Source organism: Aegilops tauschii, chromosome 3 (assembly GCF_002575655.3).
Source record: "Aegilops tauschii subsp. strangulata cultivar AL8/78 chromosome 3, Aet v6.0, whole genome shotgun sequence".
NCBI lineage: Eukaryota > Viridiplantae > Streptophyta > Magnoliopsida > Poales > Poaceae > Aegilops > Aegilops tauschii.
In genome coordinates, this window is record NC_053037.3 from 570,929,012 (window position 1) to 570,939,257 (window position 10,246).

Genomic DNA, 10,246 nt, shown 5'->3' on the forward strand with positions numbered 1-10,246 from the left:
TGTGTGGATATTGCCCGGATGCATGGTGACCCAGGCTTTGGTGGCACAAGGCCATGTCACCTCTGGAGGCACGGGAGGGTGGTCTCCAGAGTCACGCGTAAGGGTATGTGTGTGTGTGGATATTGCCCGGAGGCATGGTGACGCAGGGTTTGGTGGCACAAGGCCACGGGAGGGTGGTTTCCAGAGTCACGCGTAAGGGTTCGTTTTGGGAGTCACTGCTGTCGTACAAATAAGAAGAGGCATTGTTGTTTATAGTTTACTGACACTCTCTGATGATGTAAGAGGCACTGTTGTCGAAATAGTTCTCTTTTCAACATGAACACGCAATTTCTAACTACATTACATAGAAATGTGAGTTATTGATAAACTTTTTTGTCACGTCTAGATAGAATTAGCCTCGCGGGCTAAATCAAAAGTTTTAGTCTTCATTTTTGCTCAAGATCTTGCTAATCTCGTCACCCATTTCACTAGCTTTGACTTGATTCATCTCGCTACTTAAGAGAATGTACATTGCCTCAGACCTCCAGTCTTCGACCTCATCCTGTGAAATTTTGCGGAGAAGGGAAGTATATTATTAGAGTTTGTGCATATAAGTTGTTTATAAGTAAATCTATATAAACTTACTATCAAATCTTCCAGGTCTTCGACAAACTTTTCACCATTGTAGAGGAATTCAAGCTTTAAAATAGCAAATGTTGATTCTCCCTTTTCTACCACTGGAACATCTTGCACGGTATGAATCTGCCATCTTGTACCCTTGGCACTCATTGTTTGTCCTAGTATGGTGTTGAAGACTTCTTTAAACCTAGGTACCTGGGAATATTGAATTTTGTAATTAATTGTTTAAATATTGCAACTTATAAAACTGAAAAAATTATTATGTATCAATGCTTACGATTGCCGACTTATGAACTTGATATTCCTTAAACTTTCTTTCTCTTTCTTATTGGTGTATAGGAGTGGAGGCACCGAAGTGCCTTCTTGGGTGTTTTAAGTAGTTGGTGTTATTGACGGACAACCGTGCCTTTGTAGTGTTCTTCTCTGAGGGTCACGGGCGTAAGCAATGTTTTCCAAGGAGAATAAACACCTAACTACCTCTGTATTCAAATTGTTTTTCCAAAGTGTTCCATACGAACGATTTTTAATATTTGTGTGTGCAATGGTTTGTTAGAACATTGTGCACTGCTTTTAGGAGCATTCTGTAATTGTTGTCCCTGCATTTCGACGCTGCATCCACAAAGGTACTAGTGCATTGCATGCTCGTCATTTTTGTGGATTGCTATGTGTATCTGCTCTGTGCGTTACGCTAATCGTATAGTATCTATACTGTGTTTATATTTTTCAGTTCACACCAATATATTCTAATAATAGAAAACTGCAACATTGCACTGGAAATAAACTTGTTCAGAAGATATGTAAACTGGAAGCAAACTACAAGGTTAACTGCGACACAATCAAATCTAAATTTAGAACAAGCAAACGGCAGTCTTGAGAGAAAGCAAATCTAACGGGAAATCTAGAATGGCATGAGCAATCTTCTAGTTACTTTTCTTGGCCGGGACCACCTGCTTCAGTAGTCATAGTCGCCCCAGGACCTTGCGCGCTTCCTGGTCTGCTCCTTCTCGAGTTTTGCCCGGCGGAGGCCTTCCTGGATGATGGTGAGGCGGCTCCATATCTCGTACGCAGCGTAAGCATCTTTTGCCGCGTACTCGATGTGCCTCATGGACAGGGGCATGCACGCCCAGCGCTGGTGCTCTGCGTTGGTGAGCTTCTTCTTCATGTTGTTGTAGTAGTCGTGGACAAGGATGCCAGAGACATCCCCAAGGGAGTCCAGAGGCTTGGTAGCTGTAGGCACCCTCCATTCCTTCTGGACCGACGAAGTGGGCGATCTCTAGTCCGACGCTCCCGAGCATCTCTATGTCGCCGTCGATGGAGAAGCCAGCAAACGTGTATCTGGGGTCGGCGAGGAAGTTGTCGAACCTGGTGCAGTTCTTGTCGGCGGCGCTCAGTTGGAAGAGCAACACCGGATGATCCTTGCCAACGGAGAGCTGGACGAGGGCTGGTTTCTGATCTTCGCCAACGTCGTTGGTGTACTCCACATCAACTCCGACGATCTTGTGGCACTCGAATTCGAGGTGTCGCTCGTACTGCTCGATGGTGGTTGCCGCCTTGTGCAAGTCATTGGTGTGGATCACGTGCAACTTGGTGTTGCCGTGGGCCTGCACCTCCATGAATTCCTTGATGAATCCCATGGCCTGGAGCAGCTGGTCCTCCTGCAACCTGGTTTTTCTTGGGGCACAATGAGTGGGAGCGCAATGGCGATTTCAGTTGTTTGTGTGTAAGAAGGCCAAGGCAGAACTCTAAATTTAAGGGCGGGGAAGTGGCAAAGGAGTGCACGATCTCACTGTCGATGCGGTTGAGCACATCGTGGGTTCTGGATCGTGGTTTCATCTCCCTGGTGGTGCGGTTGTGCACATCCTGGGTTTTTGATCGTGGTTTTTCTTTATAAAAAATAAAAATAAAATCAGTAGTTATGTTTTTAGCAACCGTCGTATCTCCAGCAAGTCGAGGAGATGTTCGTTGTCTTGCGTAGTTTCTGTCAAATGTTAACTTTTACAATTTATCTCGTGAGGCATGCAGGGGCAGTATGTAGAGGCACAAGTCTCTGACCAAGAGAAGCATGCTTGAAGTGGCTGGTTTAACTCTCAGACACATGGGCGTGGTACATTCATTGGGAGTGGCAATTGTTTTCAGTGATACATTCGCTGGTAGGAGCAGTGCTGTGTTTTTTCAGAGGCACTGTTGCAGCTGACGCTACGAGATGGACAGAAAGAACGAGAAGCAACGACAGACGTGGATATGCAGCTGCAAGAAGCACTTATACAACAAGAGGCGCAAGTAGAGGAATAGATACGATGCTACGTCAGGCACGGAAATGAAGTTACGTGATTCACGGACGTCAATTCGTGCTATGGTGCTATGTGAGGCACGAGCACGAACAAATAGCCGTGCACTCAACTACATGCGCAAAAAGCCACAGATGTGTTCCTAAGAAGCACCGGCCTCCATGGTTTTGCCGCAAGGTGAGATTCGACATTTATCCAGGGCATTCCGGGTTTTACAAGTGTAGGAATAATCATTTTACACTTATATGTTCTATGGCAGAGGCACGGCAATTACTTTTGTGACGAAGGAATGAACGTCGAATGTACGTGACGTGAGTATTGACAATAGGCGTCCGTTACTGTTTTTCCAGAATGTTTTTCAATTAACTTTGAGAGGCATGAATGTGACGACGGAACAGGCACGGTCATGTCTGAAATAGTGGCAAGGTGGTCCCTAGCGTGTCCTGAATGTATCAACTGTAACGCTGCACTGTTACAAGCACGGTCGTTATTCTTGTCGAGGCACGGTCTTGAGAGTCGTGAATGTGCCGACTCAACAGGCACGGTCATGTCTGAAATAGTTGCAAGTACGAGATGGGCAGAAACAACGAGAAGAAACGAGGGGCGTGGGCATGCAGCTGCGAAACACACTTATATAGCGAGTAGCACAACTAGAGGCACATGTACGATGCTACGTGAGGCACGGATATGAACCTATGTGAAGGCATGGATGTTTAAGGTGACTGAGCCATAGGGGAAGGCGCTAGGTTTTCAGGAGAAGTGCTGTGTGGTTGACAGAGGTGTATACTTGAGCTCATCGCAACAAACTACTTGGCATGACGCTATTCTGCGGAGCACCATAGTGAAAAATATGTATACTACTGACGTGCGGAGCTAGCAATGTCACTAAACTATTCTGAAACATACTTCACCACAGCCATTCATCCTCCATTATTATTCAGCGAATCCTTTTATTATTATCAGAGATAAATAAACTAACCCACGTAAGTGTTTCACCTTCTTTGACAGGGAATTTTCACCACCGTCCTCTTGGACATAATTATATGCTCAGTTACATACCATCACATAACTAAATAACAAAACTGATGTGTACAGGCTGTTCAAAAAACAGACATAAATTACTGAACTAGGAAGTATAGCCACCGGCAACGCTCTATCAGGAAAGGTCGTTGATTATCATCCGCAGCAGCTTCATGTTTCCCAATGTTGGCCACCGCTTTTCAATTGTGACAAGGACAACTGAACCAACCCTTAACTGAGCTTCCCGGGCAAAATCTGAAAAACCGGTCACCTCCATTCTGCCGTCGGTTCGTATGGAGTACGTTGTGCTCATGTCTATTGCATCATACATCTTTGTTAGGCTGATACCACCGTTTTGAGGTCGATATCCCAGGTTCATCTTTAGAAGCCTCACAACGGCAGACGGGATTCTCTGCAGATTGTACCAATATTACTAGATAAAATCAATGTACAAGGACATAGAACATCGAAAATAGCAAACAAAACCATGGCAGTGGGTCAAACAAATATTCAATGACTAACCAGACGACCATTTATGACATTGGTGACATTTAGACGCTGCACAAAGGGTATGGTGGGGAAGTCGTCAGACTCAAACACATAGTATATCATCTGTCCAAATTGTCTATATGAGAGGTTTACGCCTCGACCGAACACTGTTTTCCCAATGTACTCCCTCTCCGAGTCATTTAGAAAATCAAGAGCTGCATTGAAAAAAAAACTCATTTTCAAACAAATTTGTTTAAACAGATGAACTTGGTATTTAAGTTTAAAATGAATGGTTAAATTCAATGCATGTGATCAAGTTGGGATGATAATCAACATAATTGCATAAAATGTTTTCAAAATAACTTTGACTGTAAGTATGTCATTAATTTAGTGGACAGGGGTAGGAGTACCAAAGTATGCTGATAAACGTAGTTGATAAAACAGGATGGAAGTTGGTGCACTTACCTAGTGATGGTTTGGGGAGGGGCCTGTGACCTCCTCGAAAATCACTGAGTCTCAGATCTATCTCATTGGATAGACTCCTAGTATCTAGGTTTATGATGATTAGATCTCGATAATGAAGATCGTAGTCACTAATTAACTTTTCCCAGCCAGGTCCATGAATTTTAGACCGGTTAGGTTCATCGGTGATGTAGATCTCATATGACAGATCCTCGTTGGTGATCAGTACTGGATTTCTTTGTTTTCCTTCTTCTTGAAATGCTTCCTCTTTCCACCGATAGATTGAAGAAGTGACTTGCTGCCTGCAGTAGCATGGCACATATTGCGCAAGAAAAAAAAATCTTACCAGGCATGTATAACGAAGACAGATAGCGCTTGTCATATATGTACCAATTGTTTTCAACAGGTTGCTATTTGATAAAACAAGGTACATCAAAAATTGAAAACATATCATTAAATGCTTAAATGTAGGCATTCCATTCAAACAATATGGTAGAAACTTTTATTTCCTTCATCAGAAAGATACACTAGTTGGTAGTAACTGATGGGCAGCATGGGGTGGCAAACATTTCTCCTTACCAGGCATGTCTTGAAGCATCGAGGAAGATGCACTGTTATCGCCCTGCGAAGAACGCCTAACTCCAGTCCGGAGCAACCGAAGTTGGACATACATCACAACACATGGTTTCCCCTAGAATACGTTGCAAAACAACGTTTATATGAAATTCTCAACACAAGGAAAATTTTATTATCTTGAAAAACTATTCGGCTAAACCGGCATTTTTACATAAATAGTCATTCACAAGCAATTTCCTAAAAAGACATGTGCACAACTTTTGATTAGAAGGTGAACAGTAGATATGGGATATGTAATAACAGAGGAAATATGAATTTAATTAAATCAGCATTTTATTTTCCAAAAATGGTTGCTTAATTCATCACAATTCAGTATTGACTATTTTTAGAGCAGTTCACAATCTTGGTTGTCAATGTCAATCAGTGAAAGGATTTCTGCTGCTTGGTTTTAAAAGCAGCTTTAGCAAATGTATATTTCAAGACAAGACAGGCAAAAAGGAGAAACAATAGTCTATCATCAGGCGGCTCAAAGGAGTGTTTATAACATTAAAATTATATGTAAATTCGTCGGAGCTGCACCCAGCAACAACGTCATCCACGACCATACGCTACCGTCGCCGACGCCAACCACCGGAACATGTGTGGCTAGGTGGTATTTGAAACGGGTGATCCATCAACGTTAACCTTGCCTCCAGCGTACAGGACCCCAAACGCTATCTTCAAGCACAGATGCCGACTCCCAGTCAACAGCACCCCAAACGCAGACCTCCAGCACCCTGTGGCCGGTTATGCAATAGACCTCAACGTCTGGCCACTCGCTTGGACTTCCGGCCACCGCCATTGTTTGCAAGACCTAACGGGCTTCAATTTAAACTACCAACCTCCCTCGGCCAAGTTCATCGCTCACATAGGACTTGGACGCCGCAGGTCGCTGCAGCTCATAGCGTTCTCAAGAACAAACGCCGACTTCCAATCAACCCCACCCCTAAGAGGCACGGGTCGTGTACAGGTTCGGCCTCGTACTGCGTTGATTTGGTCTAGATCACAACGAATTTCCAGGCAATTCCTAGCATAACAGCGCAGATGCGTCGCTTTCAATCACGGAGAGACGAAACCAACAGAGAGCAAAACAGATCGTAGCGAAAAATTCACATAGAAATTAAGAGAAAATATACTAACCCTGGATCTAGAGGGAGAATCGAGAGAGAAGAGACGATGAACTCTACAGCGCGTGAGTGGGAGGGGGCGATCTGGGTTGGCACAAAACAGAACAGTTATAATACGCGCCTGCTCACTGACATGGGGCTACTGTACAGTGGCAAAGACAAGACTATTGGCTTATTAGGAGCATAGAGGCACGCACTGACGACCCCAACACGCACGGACTTACATGCAAATAAGGCACGGCTTTGTTTGTGTTTTGCAAATTTTCTCAGTGAGGCGTTCACTGAGACAGGTTGTGCACATCCATGACGCACGACCATGCTTCTATTTTCCAAAGTATTTTTCCCTAGCACGGTCTCTCGGAGGGACAGGGACGTGAAGCCACGGTGCGCATCGTCCTGTAAGGATAAGAATGAGACGCACAGAAAGGCCTCTGTATTCTAAATGTTCTCAGTGACGTGTTCATTGACAGACGCATGGTCTTTAAGCAGTTGGCACACGGTTGTACATGCGGACGATGCACAGACGTCTTTTGTGTTCTCCTAGTTGTTTTCGCATGACACGACCACTCCTAGTTGTGTTCTCCTAGTTGTTTTCGCATGACACGGCCACTCCGAGGGACAGTGGAGTGAAGCCACGGTGCGCACGGTAATGCAAGGAGAAAATGCAGTGAAGTGCCTCAGTTTTTGTAACATTTTAAGTTGCTTGTTCACTGAGAGAGGCACGGGTGTATGTTTAAATGACGCAAGACCGTGCTACTGTTTTCCGAATTGTTCATTTCTGACACGGTCTCTCGGAGGGACACGGTGTCTGCAATTAAAAGGGGCACGTAGTCTTTCGCTTTGACGAATTCTTCGGATGCATGAGTTTTATTCAATATGACAATGAGAATGGAAACCCAGCATCTAAAAAGTGATTGGAGGTTCGTTGCTGACCTTAAGTCATTATCACAGCATTCCAAATGTTTTCAGAGACGTGTTCACACGGACGTATGATTTTCACAACCTCTTGATGCACGTTCGTTTCCTGTGGGGTGCACGGACGTCCTTCGGAGAGGCGCGGTTGCAGCAGTTGCAGGTTTGCAGTGGACACATGTTGCTTTTAAAAGACAGAATTTCATGCCAAGCAACTGAGACAAACAAGAGGATACTAGTTTGATTTTTGAGCATCTGTGTGAGCTGATTTCTTTTATCATTGGGTCCAGAAACATATGATCGATATTGAAAACAGAAAGCATGTACATAATTGCTTGACCATGTTTACACAATGCACTCATTCAATATAGCAAGTACATCTCTCCAGACCTGTTTTCAACATCTACAGTTGAATGGATCTAGCAAATCCAGATATTCAACACTTGTGTTTTTTAAGTCCATGTGCATATGCTCGCAAGTTGTTGTTAATTTAAGCTCTGCGCAATTAGAAGCCCTTTTGTCCATCTGCAGTACCTCTTCTTGCCCTTTGTAAAATTCATGAGTGAAATCTCTGCGCATGCCAAACTTAAGCCTGATGGTCAGTAGCATCCTAGCATTGAGAATAAAGAATGTCACAAATTCAGTGTTTGCATCTGTGACTTCATAGTCTTCCAGCGTTAATGTCCTCAAACAAATGTCGTGATTATTGAGAAACACCCGCTGCTTTTGGCGCCATTCATTTGTTATACCTCTTTGATCCCATCCTCCCCCCTAAACACACGAGAAGAGCAAACTTAAGAGTTAGTGCCAGTATATTATGCATATTATGCGTGGGCTTTCAACGTGTGTGAAATCATCACCTCGATAAACAAGTTTTGCAAGCATTGAAAGCATCGCAGCAAGTCAACAATCTCATCCAGATTAAAGCATGTCTGTGAGATAAACAAGGTCTTGACGGAATCCAGCACCGCGTGTAGGCTACTTATGCAGAGACCCTTCATTGAGCACATAACGTGATATTATTAGCTCGTGGATGTGAATCTCAAGTGCTTTTGAATAACGCAGGTCAAAGTAACGTGCAGAGGCAGTACCTGAATAACTGTAGTCCCAATGATGATATTTGTTTCATTGGGTAATTCAGAAATTTTTCTTCGTGTGTCCAACACAGGTGCGGACAAAACTTTTATCTGTAGTTGTGCATCTACAGAATCATGTAGCAGTCTCCGGAGGGAAGGCGCATCCTCAATGATCAGTTTTCCTCCGTCAGAACGAATGCCAATGCTTACAAGCCTAGCTGAGTTTATTCATAGACAACAGAATTTCTTGTTGCAAACAAGCAGTAGGCACTGCAGGGCAGGGCAACCATGGTGGATGAACTTCCGCAAGGAGACATCCGATATATAAACCTCCACCAGCAAAAGTCTCCTGAGTAGTGGGAGGCAAAGCATTTCTACAAGATTGTCTTCTAGTTTGCACATGGCGAAGGTGATGGTGTGGAGAGACGAGCGAAATCTCGAGATGGATGCTGGTGGCGACGGCATAGAAGAAGGGATTCTGCGTGCTTGCCTGGGCCCTGGGTAGAAGAACTTTGGGAATATATGATAGAACTCTAAAACCTGGAGTTGGTACAGATTCCGAGACAGGAACAACTCATCGACGCCACAAGGTTTGCACTGGAGGTAGCTTGTCGGGATGCAGAAGCGGCGAATCGGGCCCTTGTGATCGGAGAGGATAGATACAGGAAGACTGAAGCCATCAGCGACAGATTCTCCGCGGCAGTTGCAACTAAGATGTCGGCAGTGAGTTCAGACGTATGTTTCCTAGACGATTTGCTTGCCTGGGAGAACGCGGATGATTTGGCAACAGATTTTTTCCAGAGATCTGGTAGAACGAGTATCAAGGATCACACGAAACTCAAGATCGAGTGGTGCGGTGCGCCATATGCGGCGCCACCGAGATGCGAGCACTTGTGCGCGCATGCCTTCCTTTATGGGAAGACGAGAGATGATCTCACCGAGGATGGCGTCGGGAAGATCGCTGATGCGGTCCGGACCAGACTCAACATGGTTCTCGGATCCAGTGGGCGAGCCACAACCGCTCCTCTTAACGAGCTTAGAGGGCACGGGCACAGCCCCGAACCTCGTCTTCTTGTTTTGCTAGAGTTTTCAAGTCTATAAATTATACGTCCCTTGCTTGAATCATAACGACTTACTTCAATTTTGACCCTATCCCCAGCCGAAATGGCCAAGAGTCTCTGAATGGCATTAGTGGCCGCTTTTTTTGTCGATTATTTATCAAGAAAGCAAAAAGGCACAGTGATCGAAAGCTGCGCAACCAAAACAACTTGAAACCGCTCAGTTCACGATTGAGGCTCAGATGGAGACTGATGAGATACAGGCTCTGGCTAAGGTTGACATCCAGGCTTCGCCCTTCTCAAGTCAAGTGCAGAAGCGAAATCCGTTGAGCAAGCCAATGTCCGTCTGGCCCGAGGAAACCTTTGGAATCTATCGTTGAGCACCCATGAATGCAGGTAGAAGGTGTTTTTTCTGATCTACTTTACGAAGGTCCCATTGTATTCCAGAAGCTCGTAACATCGGCGTAGGATAACCCAGATCACTCGGACTAGCTGAACTCTCCAGAACAAACAAGCTGAATCCGGGTGCAAATGGGATTCAAAATGATTCTTATGTTTCGTAGCATGCTGAAGCAATCCAA

General features: G+C 44.6%; 1 pseudogene; it reads right to left on the reverse strand.

Annotated features, from left to right (window-relative positions):
• Window positions 1-1,570: 1,570 nt before the first annotated feature.
• Window positions 1,571-2,927, reverse strand: LOC141021058 (uncharacterized; annotated as a pseudogene).
• Window positions 2,928-10,246: the final 7,319 nt, after the last annotated feature.